The 17400-nt window shown below is 39.1% G+C and overlaps 1 long non-coding RNA gene across 3 annotated transcripts in view; it reads right to left on the bottom strand.

Annotated features, from left to right (window-relative positions):
• LOC108311428 overlaps positions 1–17400 on the bottom strand; it is a 51566-nt gene that overhangs the window by 10071 nt on the left and 24095 nt on the right. Inside the window, exon 3 of one of the 3 annotated variants that reach the window (XR_005201912.1) lies at positions 14880–14903. The exons of the other annotated variants lie outside the window; for them this stretch is intronic. This is a non-coding gene — a long non-coding RNA (uncharacterized LOC108311428). Of the gene's footprint in view, positions 1–14879; positions 14904–17400 lie in introns of those variants that run through there. 3 annotated transcript variants of the gene reach the window in all.

The following is a 17400-nucleotide window of genomic DNA, read 5'->3' on the forward strand; positions in this document are numbered from 1 at the left end:
AATTTAGGTTCATTTTCTTTTATTATTTTGAAATATGTCAGACATTCAGATGAATGAATAAAAGATGTAATTACATCCTAAAGAATAATACCGAGGTGAGACCCAAGTGACTACCAACCAGAGATTTGCAGAGGGGTCTTCACAAATCGTTGAAAAAGTAACCAAAAGAAACAGACGTGTAAATAACAAATGATCGAATTAGCAGATGAAGACATTAAACAGTAATTATAGTTAACCCCCCTTATTCATAGGGGATAAGTTCCAAGACCCCCAGTGGATGCCTGAAACCATAGATAGTATCAAACAAAGGCAGATACTTTTTGATTTTGTTTTTGAGAGCATGTGTGTTCTTCGCTGTGTATACTACACCTGGTTATATCATATGCCCTGCAGTATTGCCACGTGACAACAGAGCTATCTGTCCTTCCATGTTTTATGCCCTGGTGCTCCTTTGCACTTTTATGAGTGTAGGTTTTATTGCACATCTTCTCCCAGAAAAGCCAGGTTTCATTGCTTTGGAGGGTGTCCTTTCTCCTTGGTGACTTCTTCAACTTTGCCAGAAATGTGGCAGCAACTTCTTCATTGGCAGATGCAGCCTCTCTAGTAATATTTATATTTTTCAGTCCAAATCTATTCCTGGATCTGTTTAACCATCCCTCACTTGCAGTAAATGGCTTGGTGTCACTAATTTCGGGGGATCTCTTGCTGAAGTCTTTGTATGAACTCAATGCTTTCTGCTGCAACATGTTACCATCAATCAGAACACATTTCTGTTCATGTCTTCCACCCACAAATTTAATTCCTTTTCATCTTAACTAAGCACTTCCCATGCACTATGGCCATAACTTTTGTAATGTGAGGTGCAACAGCAAAACTAGCATGAATCTCTTTTTCCTTCTTCACAATTTCATGGATAGAAGATTCATTCTTACCGTAGGTCTTAGCAACCTCAGCGTAAAATTTTTTTCTTTCCTTATTAAGTCAAGAACTTTCATCTATTTTGCTCAAAGGAAGCACTTTGTGCTTCTCTTTGGCATATTTGAATTGCTAGCAGCACTCCTCTTGCACTTTGGGGCCATTATTAAGTCAAATAAGAGTTCCTTGAACACGAGAACTGCCACACCTATATCTGACAGTGGATCTGATAACTGAGCAGGCTACTAAGTGACAGGCAGGGTGGGTAGTGTAGATGGCATGGATACGCTGGACAAAGCAATGATTCACGTCCTGGCCGGGACAAAGCAATGAGATTTTATCATACTACTCAGAACAGCGTGTACCTTAAAACTTATGAATTGTTTATTTCTGGGATTTTCCATTTAATATTTTAGAACTTCAAGTGATCATGGGTAACTGAAACCATGGAAAGTGGAACTCCAGATGAGGGAGGACTACTGTATAAATTTGCTCCAGACATTAAAAAATGTGGAGGAGAACATGAGCATAATGAGGAGAGAATGGGAGGTATAAAAAAAAAACCAACTACAGTTTGGGTGACAGAGCAAGACCCCATCTCCAAAACAATTTTAAAAATAAAAATAGATGTAAAGCAACCAAATGGAACTTAAAAAAAATATAAATTTAAAATATCTGAAATGAAAAATATATTGAATGGCTGGTCTGGCATGCAAGGAGCTTAGAAATTAGCACTCCATCCTAGACAGCAAGTAAAAGTTTTACAAACTGAAAAATCAAGTCTTCTAGATCTGTCAGAGAAGTAAGGTCCTAAGGCAAACTGCTCTCCCCAAAATTAAAGAGACAGACAAACAGATACAGAGAATCACAGCCTACCAGAGCAGAAACCACCAGGAGCCAGCACTAGGGTAGGAAAAACTAAATTGTAATTGACAGATTCTTGGAGGGTCAGTATGGACAGATCTGAAAGTTAAAAACTCCAGGGGACCCAATGATAGAGGAACCCCCCTGCTTTTGTAGTTTTACCTGCAGGAACACCACCTGGACATCATAGTCAATATCGGATGAAAACTGCCTCAAGCTTCTGGCAGGAGAAGGAGAAAGGAACCATGTTGAAATGTGCCAGTGCGTGCGTGTGTGTGTGTGTGTGTTTTGTTCCTTTCAGATCCAGACCTACAGAACGTTCTGTTTTTCCTAACAAGGCCTACCCTTAGAAGTAACTATTTTACCAGAGCCTAGCCTGCTGGGATGTGCCAGAGCTGAACCTACCTGGAGAAAGGAAATTACCCAACTCCAGCTCCCTTTAGCTTTCTACATGGCAGAAGGGAAATACCCAGTTCCAGCACCATCTAGCCATCCTGTCCCACATAAGGAGTGGAGGTTGGGGACATCTGAGAAACAATGGTGAAATTCACAGTCCAGGGGTAAAGGCTCACCAAAAGACAAAGACCTAATGGTAAAATTATAGAAGTATTCCCCTCCCTCCCCCCTACTGCACTTCTATATTACTTTTTCAATATTTTATTTTATTTTTAAATTTTAGTTAGGGTCTTGCTTTGTCACCCAGGATAGAGTACAGTGGTGTAATCATAGATCATCACCATCTTGAACTCCTGGGCTCAAGGGATCCTCCTGCTTCAGCCTCCCAAGCAGCAGGACTGCAGGTGCATGCCACCATGCCTAATTTAAAAATTTTTTTTGTAGAAACAGAGTCTTGCCATGTTGCCCAGCTGAGTCTCCAATTTCTGACCTCAAGCAATCCTCCCACCTCAGCCTCCCAAAACACTGGGATTAAAGTGTGAGCCACCATGCTCGGCTCACCTCTGTATTACTAAAGGCCTATTTAGTGCAGTTCCTTTTACCCAGTACATAATGTCCACCTTCCAACAAAAAATTACAAGGCACAGTATGCTGAGCATGGTGGCTCATGCCTGTAATGCCAGTCCTTTGGGAGGCCAAGGTGGGTGGATCACTTGAGGTCAAAAATTAGCTGGGTGAGGTGGTGCGCACCTGTAGTCCCAGCTACTTGGAAGGCTGAGGTGAAAGGACCACTTGAACCCAGGAGTTGGAGGTTGCCGTGAGCCAAGATTGTGCCACTGCACTCCAGCCTAAGTGACAGAGACCCTGTCTCAAAACATAACAAAACAAAACAATAATAAGGCATACTAAAAGACAACAAACAAACAAACAAACAAAAAACCCATCATTTGAAGAGCCTAAACAAGCATCAACTCCAGGATCAGGTATGGTAGGAACACTGAAATTATCACACAAATAATTTTTTTAAATGATGATGAATATGCTGAGGGCTTTAATGAAAAAAAGACAACTTTAAAGAATAAATGAATAATGTAAGCAGAGAAATGAACATTCTAAGACAGAATTAAGAAAAAGTGTTAGAGATCAAAGAAACTGTAATGGAAATGAAGGATGATTTTGGTGAACTCAATATGGCAAAACACATGGCTAAAGAATGATTCTCTGAGCTTGAAGACATGACAATAGGAACTTCCAAAAGTGAAAAGCAAAGAGAAAAAAGACAAAACCACAATGGAATATCCGTGATGAGCTGTGGGACCACTAAAAAAAGGAGTAACATACATAATGGGAATTTTTGTCTTCCACACCTTCTCTGCCTTTTGTGGTATTAATTGAGCATTTTACATGATTCCATTTTCTCTTCTTTCTTAGTCATCAATTTTATTTCTTTTTTTAAACTTTTCTTCAGTGTTGCTCTAGAGTTTGCAATACATATTCACAACTAAGCCAAGTCTTATTTACTTATTTATTTTGAGACAGAGTCTCTGTCATCCAGAGTGCAGTTGCGTGATCTTGGCTCACTGCAACCTCCACCTCCCAGGTTCAAGCAATTCTTCTGCCTCAGCCTCCTGATTAGCTAGGACTACAGGCACATATGACCACGCATGGCAAATTTTAGTATTTTTAATAGAGACGGGGTTTCACCATGTTGGCCAGGCTGGTCTCGAACTCCTGACCTCAAGTGATCTGCCCATCTTGGCCTCCCACAGTGCTGGGATTACAGGCCAGCCACTGTGCCCAGCCCAAGTCACTTTTATTACTGTTATACTGTTTTATGGGTAGTATATATACCTTATAACAGGAAAATATTCCTAATTCCTTCCTGTAATCCTTTGTGTCCTTCCTGTCATTCATTTCACTTATGCATAAGCATATATATATATATATACAAATACATTGCGGTTATTATTATTTTGAACAAATTACTGTCTGTTAGATAAACTAATAAGAAAAATGAAACTTTTTATTTTTTTCTTCATTTATACCTTCTTTGATACTCTCCCGTTATGTAGATTCAAGTTTCTGAGCTATATAATTTTTCTTTTCTGTGAGAACCTCTTTTAACACTTCTTCAAGGCAGGTCTACTGCCAACAGATTTCCTCAATTTTTGTTTGCCTGAGAAAGTCCATATTCCTGGATTCTGTGTCCATGGATTCAAACAACTGTGGGTCAAAAATACTTAAAAAAAAAAAAATGGATGTGCCTGTAGTGAACATGTAAACATTTTTGTCTTGCTATTATTTTCTAAACAATATAGTGTAACAACTATTTACTTAGTATTTACATTGTATTAGCTGTTATAAGTTATCTAGAGATAATTTAAAGTATAGTGGAGGATATGTGTAGGTTTACACAAATATATAATGGAGGATGTTGTGTAGGTTATACAAATACTATACCATATTATATAAGGGGCTTGAGCATCCTAGGACACTGGTATCTCTGAGGATCCTGGAACAAATCCTCCATGGATACTGAGGGGCAACTGAACTTGGGTATAAATCTAACAAAATATGTATAAGATTATTAAAACTACAAAACTCTAGGTTGGTCTGATGGTACTGGGTTATCAGACTTAATAACACTAGTGTCACTAAAGTTGATATTTTCTATGTTTATGAATAGAAACCTCTATATTGTCAAGATGTTAATTCTTCCCTACTTGATATATAGAGTCAAGGCAATCCCAATGGAAATTTCAGCATGTTATTTTATGGATATAAACAAATTGGTTCTCAGGTTTATATAGAGAGGCAAATGATTCAGAACAGTTAACTCAATATTGACAAAGGACAGAGTTGGAAGACTAACACTACCCAACTTCAAGACTTACTATAAACTGTGTCATTTACTTACCATGAAGCTACAGTAATCAAGACAGTGTGGTATTGGTGAAAAAGTAAACAAGTGGGTCAATGGAACAGATTAGACACCCCAGAAATAGATACAGTCAACTTGTCTTAAAGTGGCAAAGGCAATACAATGGAACAAGGATCGTCTTTTCAGCACATAGTACTGGAACAACTGGACATCTACATACGAAAAATGAATCTGGACTCACTTTATACTCTGCACAAAAGTTAATTGAAAATGGATTATAAACCTAAATGTAAAATGCAAAGCTGTAAAATTCCTAGAAGATAGCATAGGAGAAAACATAGATGACCTTGGGTATGTCAATGACTTTTTAGATAAAACACCAATGATGCAATTCATAAAAGAAATAAAGTACTGGGACTACAGGTGCAAATCACCACTCCCAGCTGATACTAATTTTCATCTACTATCATTTTCTTCTGCCTGAAGAGTCTCTTTTAACATTTCTTGTAATGCAGGGTTGCTTACGATGAATTCTGTCAGCTTTTTATTATCAGAGAAAGTCTTTATTTGTTCTCTATTTTTGAAATACATTTTTGCTGGCTATGGAACTTAGGGCTAACTGGTTTTGTTAGGTTTTCCTATACCTTTACCACTCATGGCACTTTTTATTCCTTTGTATAGATTCTAATTTTCTTATTTATTTATTTTTAAAATAAATTATATAATAAATTTCTCATTGATTTTATATGTTAAACTAATCTTGCTTTCTCATGATGTACAGTAGTCCCCACTTATGTGTGGGGAATATGTTCCAAGACCCCCTCAATGAATACTTGGAACTGCAAATAGTATACAAACCCTATGTATGCTATGTATAACAACTGCAAACCCTATGTATACTATGTATAACTGCAAACCCTATGTATACTATGTTTAACTGCAAACCCTATGTATACTATGTTTAACTGCAAACCCTATGTATACTATGTATTTTTCTGTGACTACATACCCATGATAAATTTTAATTTATAAATCAGGCACAGTGAGGGATTAATAACAATAACTAATAACATAGAACAATTATAACAATATACTATAATAAAAATTATGTAAGTGTGGTCTCTCTCAGAGTATCTTATTGTATTATACTCACGCTTCTTGTAATAAGTGAGATGAGACAATGCCTGCGTGATAAGATGAAGTGCTGGAGTAGGATGCTGCAGGGTTTCGTCACAATACTCAGAACAACATGCAATTTAAAACATGAATTGTTGGCCAGGCACAGCGGCTCACACCTGTAATCCCAGCACTTTGGGAGGCTGAGATGGAGGACCACCTGAGGTCAGAAGGTCAAGACCAGCCTGGCCAACATGGTGAAATCCCATCTATACTAAGAATACAAAAATTAGCCAGGTATGATGGCACGTGCCTGTAATCCCAGCTATTTGGGAGGCTGAGGCAGGAGAATCCCTTGGATCCTGAAAGAGGAGGTTGCAGTGAGCCAAGATAATACCATTGCACTCCAGCCTGGGTGACAGAGTGAGACCCCATCTCAAAAAAACAACAAACAAAAACCATGAATTGTTTAGTGCTGGAAATAAACTATCTATCTGTTTATTTCCATTTCATATTTTCGGACCACAGTTCACTGCAGGAAAGTCACTAAACCATGGAAAGTGAAACCACAGATAAGGGAGGGATACTACAGGATACATTATCTTTTTCTTACATTGCTAAGTAAGATTGCCAATATTTTGTTTATGGTTTTTGAATCCATGTTCATGGGTGAGGCTTACCTGAAATTTTCCTTTTCTTTTTTTTTTTGAGACAGGGTCTCACTGTGTCGCCCAGGCTGGAGTGCAGTGGTGCGATCTTGGCTCACTGCAACCTCTACCTCCTGGGCTCAAGCGATTCTCCTGCTTCAGCCTCCCAAGTAGCTGAGACTATAGGTGTGCGCCACCATGCCCAGCTATATCTATTTGTAGAGATGGGATTTCGCCCTGTTGCCCAAACTGGTCTCAAACTCCTGGGCTCAAGCAAACTACCCACCTTGACCTCCCAAACTGCCTGTGGCATGAGCCACCACGCCTGGCCCAAACTTTTCCTTTTTGCACTGTCAGGTTTGGCACCAAGTTAATGCTAGGTTTATAAAATGAGTTGAGGGAATGAGGCCTCTTTTTTTCATGCTTTGAAATAGCTTGTATACAATTATAATGATTTATTCTTTGAGTGTCTGGAACTTGCTGGTGATGCCAACGGGCCCTGGAGTTTAATATGTGGGAAGGTTTTAATTTACACATTCAATTTCTTTCATGATTATAGGATTGTTGGGGTTTCTCTTTTAGTCTGTTAGATTTTCCTGAGAGTGGGTCTGTTTCTCACAAGATTTCAAATTTAGTGTCATAAAAATGTTCAACAATGTCCTCTTATTATTCTGTTTCGATATCAGAAAGCCTTTATATTTATATCAGTATTTCATTCTTGATATTGTTTATTTATGCTTTCTTTATTTCTTGGTCAGTCTTACCAGAGGTTTGTCATTTTTATTAGTCTTTTCAGAGGAATGTTTGGCTTTGCTAATCTTCTCTATTGTGTTTATTTTCCATTTCATTAATTTCTACGCTTCTCTTATTTATTTTCCTACCTTTCTTATTTTGCTGATGTGTTTCTAGCTTCATAAAATGGATGTTTAGTTCATTAGTGTTTAGGTTTTCTTTCCATTTCTTTTTTTCTAAACATAGCCTTTTGGTCCATAAATTTCTCTCAGAATTGTTTAATCTATCCCAAAAGTTTTGCTACATATTTTCATTACAGTTCCATACTCAATGTTTTCTTCTTTGAGCCCCTGGTTATTTAAACATGGGTTTCTTAATTTATAAGCTATGTGGGTTTTCTGTTGACTATCTGTTACTGATCTCTAGCCTCACTTCATTGTTGTAGTGAATGTATTCTGTATGATTTAATATTTTAAAAGTATATTGAGATTTGCCTTATGACCTGGTATATGGGCAACATTTGTAAATATTCCATGTGTGCTTGAAAGGCATGTGTTTCTGCAGTTGTTGGGTATGGTGTTCTAAATACGTCTGTGTTGGCAATGGATATGCGCCACTCAGCTTGTCTGCTAAATATGCATATAGTGGTCATGAACCTGCGCAACTCGCTGTCCCGCTGCAGGGTGCACAGTTGCCTGCCAGCCCTAACCGCTCTTCCTTTGGATCCAGCAATGCATTTGTGCTGAGACCACTCTTCCTCTGAGCTGCTTCCAGCTTGTGGAGCTGAGTTTGTCATGATTACTAGTGCAGGCCCATTCCTGTGGGATTTGAGGCATTTTAAATGGGCAACTTTGAGTCAAAGGCAGCCCATCAGCCTGGCCATGCCATTTGTAGAATTGCGCTGTAGTCTGAGACTCCACCTCCTCAAGCGTTCTTCCTTTTCCCACTCCTTTCAGATTGGTATTGTGGGCAGAAGACGCTCTCTGCCTGCTACTGCTTCCTCTCCTTTATCCCTCATGGGTGGTTTCCCCAAGATGCCTCTGGCATGTCTAATCCCATCTTGGCATCTGCTTCCTGGATTGATATAATGTCCCTTTGGTCACTTGTATTACACGTGTTGTTCAAATCTTCTGTATCCGTACTGATGATTTTTTCCTGTTTGTTCTGTTTGTTAAAGCATTTACTAGAAGAGGTGTGTTAAATGCTCCCCCATGGTTCCTGATTTGTTTATTTTTCTTGGTAATGACCAATTTTTGCTTTATAATATGTATGTATTTTTATATTATTTCAGACCTTATCCTCTATGCAGAAGTTTTGCTTAATGTATTTCGAAAGTTATTGAGTATGTAAATTTAAAACAGTCTTTGCGTTGAACTGAATTGTTTAATGTCTTGAAGTGACGTCTGTCTGTAGCAGTGCTTTTTGCTTTAAGTCTACTTTGCTGGTTAACACAGCTAAACCCAGTACACATTTTCTTAGTACATCTTTTTTGACCCTTTCGCTTTCAGACTCTCTGTATACTCTTGTTTGAGGTATGTTTCTTATGAAGAGCATATAGTTCGATTTTTAAAAAGTTCATTCTGACAAGCTTTGTATTTTAGGTGAAACATCTAATTTGTTTACATTTGTCGTAATTATTTATATTTCTGGATTTATCGCTATTATACCTTTTGTTTTACTACTATTTTCCCACAAATTCCATTCTCTTTCTCTACTTTGTTGCCCTCTTTTAGATTGATTTGTTGTTTTTTCCATTTCCATTTTTTCCCTTTACTGGTTTGGGAACTGTTTCTATTCTGTAAATGGAGTCTCTAGAAATAGCAGCAAATAACTTAGCAAAATCAAAGTTACTTAGCAATTCTACTTTTCCTGAAAAATATGAAAACTTACAGCTTCCACTTATGCCTTCCTGATGTATATGCTGCTGCTGTTGTGCATTTAATTCTATCAACTTTTCTTTCAAAACCCCACAAGCCTATTACTATTGCTTTATATATTCAATATTTCAACTATTTTTCACTTTTGTGTGTTTTATTTCCTCTTCTTCCCTACACCTTCCATCTGAACTAATTTTTCTTCTGCCAGAGCTGAAGGTTTGTTCGTATCAACTTGTCTCAGTTTTTGTTTGTCCAAAAATTACTTTTCCTCAATTATGAATATAGAGTTGAAAATAAACAATCATCTTCTCTTAGCACATTGAACATATCATACATTGTCTTTTGATATCAGTTGCCGCTAAGGAGTAGTAAATTGAAACATTTTAAAAAATAATCTGTCTTTTCTCTTTCACTGTTGTTAAGATATTCTCTTTGTCTTTGGTGCTTTGCAACTTCATTAAGATCGAGATAAATGCTAGCTTGCTAAATAGTTAGATAGATCTGTATATCTTTTCATGTGATTATTCTAGTAAATCTGTGCCCTGAGTTCTTTTTTTCTGGAAGTTCTTTAGGTTCTTTTTCAAAATCACTTAATCGTTTTCTGTTTCTTTTTCTTGTATACATTTTCATGCATGAGTTTTATTTTTATTAAACACATTAAACACGATTATTTAAAAGTCTTTGTCTTATTATTTCAAGATCAGAAGTTTTTGCAGTTTTGTTCCAGCTTTCTGCTGCCTCTTGTACTTAGTTCTTAAATGGCCTGTTTTATTGTGTTGTTAGTTTCTCTCTCTCTTTCCCTCTCTGTCATTTAACTTTAAACTGTTCGTTTTCCTTGACATCTGTGGGAATACTCTGAAGTCAGGGATAAATTTGGCTTCCTCTATGAAGGATTCACTTCTGCTTCTGCCAGGTTCTGGAGGCATTACTATTTCTGGGATCACTCCAGTTACATTCTCCACTTGGCCTATCCAGACCACCCAGAGTGTGGATTTTTTGCTATAAACTGTGTCATGGACAGCTCATGGTTTGAATGTTTAGTGATGATTTTTGGCACATGTGTCTACATACAAACACAAACACAAAGACACATACACATATATCTTACCCTCTTCTGTGCAAGTGTGAGGCAGATTTTCCCTGCAGTCTTCAGGATAATGTGGGAAATGTTTCTCTTTTTTTGTGTGAGACAGAGTTTCCCTCTTGTTGCCCAGGCTGGAGTGCAATGGCATTATCTAGGCTCATGGCAACCTCTGCCTCCCGGGTTCAAGTGATTCTCCTGCCTAGGCCTCCTGAGTAGCTGGGATCACAGGCACCTGCTACCACGCCCAGCTGATTTTTTGTATTTTTATAGAGATGGAGTTTCACCATGTTGGTCAGGTTGATCTTGGGTCCTGACCTCATGATCCGCCTGCCTTGACCTCCCAAAGTGCTGGGATTACAGGCGTGAGCCACTGTGCCCAGTCAGAATGTGGGAAATGTTTCTAAATTTCCTTTTACACCAAGGGCATAGCCTTTGGAAGCATCCCAGCTTTATGCTGGAAGACCACTTATTAAATTCCTCAGCTTGGTCAGACGGTGGGTTTTGTCTCCTTTTTCACAGTCATGTGAGGTCTCAAATACCAAAGCTCAAATTCAGCAGGCTTAGCAAATGCTCTTGGAACACAGTGTTCTATCTGCATCTCGAAACTATTCCACTAAATCCTTGGACTAAGAATTGTTAATTTTTCTGCTTATTCACTGATGCTCTTAAATTATTTTTAATCCAGAATTTTTAGTTATTTTCAATAAGTATATTGATTCACTTGCCATGTTTCCAGAAATGGAAATCAGTTTTATTAAAAAAAAAAGACTCATGTTTTATAATTCAACAGTCTTCATTTAAATAGTACCAATATACAGTGTCCACTGAAAATCCACTGCAATTTTAGTGGATTAATCATACTGTGTATTTGAAAAATTCTTTTAACTTTTCAAATTGCTTTCACATGTATCTGTGGTTCTCAAGGGGGGTGGCAGTGCCCTTCAGGGAAGTTTTGAAAATGTGAAGGAGTTGTTTAGATTGTCATTATGGATGGGAGCTATTTTCAGCATTTAGTGGGGAGCCACAGATGCTAGGCTCCTACAATGCCTAGGTTAGTCCTGCCCAAATAATAATTGTTCTATGTCTCCTATGACTTTTCAGTATGCCCCTGGTCATTCAGGGACTGAATATCATATCTTGTCCTGTGTCATAGCATAGGGGCTTATTTTAACTCTTCTTTTAAATATATATATATTTTTTGAGACGGAGTTTCATTCTTGTTGCCCAGACTGGAGTGCAATGGTGTGATCTCAGCTTACCACAACCTCTGTCTCCCAGATTCAAGCAATTCTCCTGCCTCAGCCTCCTAAGTAGCTGGGATTAAAGGCATGCGTCACCACGCCCGGTTAATATTTTGTATTTTTAGTAGAGACAGGACTTCTCCATGTTGGTCAGGCTGGTCTTGAACTCCCAACCTCAGGTGATCCACCTGCCTCAGCATCCCAAAGTGCTGGGATTACAGGCGCGTGCCACTGCACCTGGCCTATTTTGTTTTACATTTTTTTAGAGACAGGGTCTCTCTGTCACCAAGCTGGAGTGCAGTGGTGTGGTGACAGAGAGATCAAAGCTCACTGCAGCCTTAAACTCCTGGACTCATGCGATCCTCCCGCCTCAGCCTCCAAGTAGCTAGGATTATAGACAAGAGCCACCATGATCAGCTAATTATAATACACATATTTTGTAGAGATGGGGGTCTCACTATGTTGCTCAGACTGGTCTTGAACTCCTGGGCTCAAGTGATTCTCCTACCTCGGTTCCCCAAAGTGCTGGGATTATAAGCATGAGCCACCGTGCCCGGCCATGCTTCTCTTTTTAATAAGGACCAATTTATTTGTGAGATCTTTTTCTTCCTCAGTTTTTCCACCTTGATAATTTTTAATTTGTCTGGGCATGTTATTCTTACTTCAATTAAGATGATATCTCTCTTGTTTCTTATCATATGCAAACAAGCCTGGTTTGTTTTCATTTATCTTAACAGGGTCATTGTGGTGAACACCTGTACCTCTGCTCCTTGCTTTCCTTAAGTTCTAAATCCAAGCTCCTATGTTCATTATAAATAGTTGCTATCATTTCACTCCTTCACTGTGTCTTCTAATGGAGTCACGTCAAGGCAGTCACAGGTTGAAACACAAATTTGTATGTATCTATCTGCCCTTTATACTATACCTTGGACATCATTTTTGGAGGAACTATGTTTGTAGGTATATTGTCTCTGAATTTTATTTCAGAATAGTGAAAGAGGCCTTTACAGAATATTTGTTTAGAAATTAGGTCTGGCCGGGCGCCGTGGCTCGTGCCTGTAATCCTACCACTTTGGGAGACTGAGGTTGGCAGATCACTTGAGGTCAGGAGTTCAAGACCAGCCTGGCCAACATGGGGAAACCTGTCTCTCCTAAAAGTACAAAAATTAACCAGGCGTAGTGGTGGGCACCTGTAATCCCAGCTACTCAGGAGGCTGAGGCAGAAGAATCACCTGAACCTAGGAGGCGGAGGTTGCAGTGAGCCAAGATCGCACCACTGCACTCCAGCCTTTGTGACAGTGAGACCACATCTCAAAAAATAAAAATAAATAAATACTATGTAAAAATACAAAAATTAGCCAGGTGTTGTGGTGGGCACCTGCAGTCCCATCTACTTGGGAGGCTGAGGTGGGAGGATCACCTTAGCCTGGGAGGCAGATGTTGCAGTGAGCTGGGATAGTGCCACTGCAATCCAGCCTGGGCAACAGAGTGAGACCCCATCTCCAAAAAAAAAAAAAAAAAAAAAAAAAAAAAAAAAAAAAAAAAAAAAAAAAAAAAAAAGAAAAAAAAAGAAAGAAAAAATATTAGGTCTGATAGGGTCTAATAGGATTAAGAACACAGACATTCATATTTCCTTTCATTCTTCTAAAAACTCTATCAGGTAGATACTTTTTATTTATTTTTTGATAGGGGAGGAGACTTAGGCTTAGAAAGTGACTTGTCCAAGGTCACTGAGATCTTTAATTAGGCTTGATTACAAGGTGGCTGCCACCCCGCATCCCATCACTGATGTATCACAAAACATCCATTTATTCTGTCAATGAGTATGCATGGTGCAGCTGCGAGCAGGGGATGGCGCTGGGTGCTATGTAGAAGGCAGAGATGCATAAATCAGTCCCCACTCGCTAGGAGTGAAGAGAAGATTTGCTAGAAGCCCAGAGGCCAAGTACAACCCAGCAGCATCATTGTCGTCAGAGTGGCACAAAAGCAGGAGACCACTTCTGCTGAAGAGACTTAGGAAGCAGGCATGCACGGAAGAAATCCATTGGTGAAGGCTTTGGGATGGGTGGAAATTGGACAGGGTGAGGAGGGGCAGGATGGACTGAGGAGGAGGAAATCGGGCATAACTCATTTTGTGTAAGCAAAGGCAAATAGACCAGTTTGCCTGGAGCACCCAGCTTAGAATGTGACATAATCAAATCCCTGAGAACAGAATGACTGTAAGACAAGCAGCCAAGTTGATATCAGAGGTCACTAGATATACATCAAAGAGCGGATGAGGAAGCAGGCAGGTTAGCACAATAACACACTAGATGGCAAATAATTTTGTACTTTTATGACAAACTAAGACTTAAGGATGTTCTTTGCCACATTGTTGATGCTAGGGAAGCATTAGAATCCACGGAAATATCCAGAAATAAGAAAATGAGTGCACAGTTATGCTACATTCAGCTACTTAGCATACTATTTATTAAGCCTCGTTTCATTAACACGTCAAGGTTAAACACAAAGAAATTGGGGAGTGAGAGAGGCTGGCTGGGGCTGGAACAAGATACTGTCACAGCATCAGAGGGACTTCAGAGATAGAGCCCATTGCAATACATGGTTCTTGATTGGATCTTGGTTTGAATAAACCATCTGTAAAAGGAATTTTGGAAAACAAGTAGAAATTTGTATATGGAGCAAGTATTAGATGATATTAAGAAATTATTGTGGTTGGCTGGGCGCGTTGGCTCACACCTGTAATCCCAGCACTTTGGGAGGCCGAGGTGGGTGGATCATGAGGTCAAGAGATCAAGACCATCCTGGACAATGTGGTGAAACGCCGTCTCTATTTAAAAAAAAAAAAGAAAAAAAATTAAAAAAAAAATTATTGTGGGCTAAGCATGGTGGCTCACTCCTATAATCCCAACACCTTGGGAAGCTGAGGTGGGCAGATCACTTGAGGTGAGGAGTTCAAGACCAGCCTGGACAACAGCAAAACCCCATCTCTACTAAAAATATAAAAATTAGCCATGCGTGGTGGCACATACCTGTAATCCCAGCTACTTGGGAGGCTGAGGCACAAGAATCGCTTGAACCTGGGAGACAGAAGTTGCAGTGAGCCAAGGTCACGCCGCTGCATTCCAGCCTGGGTGACAGAGTGAGACTCTGTCTCAAAAAAGAAGAAGAAGGAGAAGAAATGATTGTGAATTTTGAAGTTATGAGTTATGTAGGAAAATATTCCTTTTTGGGATGTATATGGATGTGTTTAGAGCTAAAATGTCATCATGTCTACAATTTACTTAAAAATACTTCAGCAATAAAGTAGATGAAGTCAATACACCAAACGTTAACAGTTCTTATGTACGAGATGGGTATGGAGGTGTTCATTATTCTACTTTTTCTACTTTTCTATATGGTTAAAAATTTCCATAATAAAAAGTACAAAGAAAAAAAGAAAAAGAAAAAAAAGTTTATAAGTAATTTTAATGATATAGAAAAATACTGTGATATAATGTTAAATAAAAGAATCAAAATTTTATATATAGTTGGAAGTAGTATACAATATGGTCTTAACATTGTTTTAAAAATCAATAGTACAAGTTATGACACACTCCCCAAGGGTCAGGTCCTGGGGATGATATTGGTATTAGACTGTTCTCACACTGCTATAAAGAACTACCTGACACTGGGTAACTTATAAAGACAAGAGGTTTAATTGGCTTACGGTTCCGCAGGCTGTACGGGAAGCATGGCTGGGGAGGCCTCAGGAAATGTACAATCACGGTGGAAGGTGAAGAGGAAGGAGGTACATCTTACATGGCCAGAGCAGAAGGAAGAGAGACCAAAGGGGGACATTCTACACACTTTCAATCAGATTTTGTGAGACCTCACTCACTGTAACAAGAACGGCAAGGAAGAAATCCGCCACCATGATCCATGATCCATGATCACCTCCCACTAGGTCCTTCCTCCAACATCAGGGATTACAATTCAACATGAAGTTTGGGTAGGGACACAGAGCCAAACCAGATCAATGTTTAATATACATTGTTAATAATTTCCCTGACCACATCAGCTGGTCAACAATGGAGCTGAGGCTTGAACCCAGATTCAGCCCATTTCAAAACCCATGCTTCTCCCCTACACCAGGAATTGGCAGGCTATCTCGGTAAGGGGCCAGATAGTAAATATTTTTGGCTTGAAGACCATATGGTGTCTTTTACAATTACTTAATGATCCTATTGTAGCAGAACAGCCATAGATAATGCATAAGTGAATGTGTGTGGCTGTGTTCCAATAAAACTTTATTTACAAAAACAGGCAATGGGCCAGATTTAGTCTGGGGCTATAGTTTGCCCACTCCTGCCCTATGAGCATGATGCTGCCTTTCAAAGCATTCAACACGCACATACATGCAGACACAACCAGAGACCAGGAAAAAAAATCATGCTTAATCGTAATTCTTTTTCCATTATACTTTTCGGGATTTCCCAAATTTTCTAACATGTTCTGTTACTTGTATGTATTACTCTTACGTACATGTATTTATTTTTACAACTTCTTTGATTTATTTTCTGGGAAGAGGAATTTTCTATAACACATTCACATCGTTCCAAATTGAAAGAACACAAAGGCTGAATGGTGAAAAGTCTCCTTCCCACCTATGTACCAAGCCACCTCTGTCCCTTCCCTACAGGCAACCCATGTCATTCCACTTCTGTATTCTTCCAGAGATATGTTACCCACCTGCAGCCACGTTAGCAGGGCCACCACTGCGTTGCACAACTCCAAGGGACGTCATTTATATCGAGCTCCTGGGATGCCATTGATATAGAATACAATGGAATTGCGCCCCCTGGAGTTGTGTAATGCAGCAGTCTCACCAAAGATTGTGTGTGTGTGTGTGAGTGAGTCTATACACTTATAAATATATGTAGAGATATATATGTACATTTTTTTCTACCGCCCCCTTTTTCTCAACCAAAATTAGCACAGTATATACCATGCTCTGCATCTGATGTTTTTTCACCTAGTAATATATTTTCATACTCATTTGATACCAGTTTATAAAATGTCCTCATTTTGGGGATTCCCTCTCTCAGCTTTGGAGCCCACCCCCCTTTGTCTCTGAACAGGGAGCTGCTTCTTTCTTTCTTCACCTTTCTTTTTTGCGTATTAAACTCCCTGCTCCTGAAAACTAGAAAACCATTTTTTTTAAGTCCTCATTCTTTTTCATGATGATGATGATGATGACGGCAATAGTCTTCGTGTGGCACCACAAAGGATTAGTGAGTGACCATTGTCCCTTGTGTTCCAGGCATTGTTCTAAGCGTTTGCATGTACGGTATTAATTCCTCCAGTGCTCACAGCACCCTGTGAGACAGGCACAGAGAGATAAATGTCACAGCTGGTCTGTGCTCACCCTCTGAGATTAAGAAAGAAAACTCTGCTGGTTCCTTCTAGTACTTGGATGGGTTGTGCCGTGCATTTAAATCTTTTCTCCATTTGGAATTCTTCCTGCAGTGACTATGAGATAAGGATCCTATGTTGTTTTTCCTTGACGGCTCCTGTTCTTCCCAGAACCGTTTCCCCACTGTCTCCGGATGCCACCTTTCCCACACATGAAAGTCTTGAAGGATTTGGGCCTTTTTTTTTTTTTTTT

This window comes from Cebus imitator, unplaced genomic scaffold, assembly GCF_001604975.1.
Source record: "Cebus imitator isolate Cc_AM_T3 unplaced genomic scaffold, Cebus_imitator-1.0 Scaffold115, whole genome shotgun sequence".
Taxonomy (NCBI): Eukaryota; Metazoa; Chordata; class Mammalia; order Primates; family Cebidae; genus Cebus; species Cebus imitator.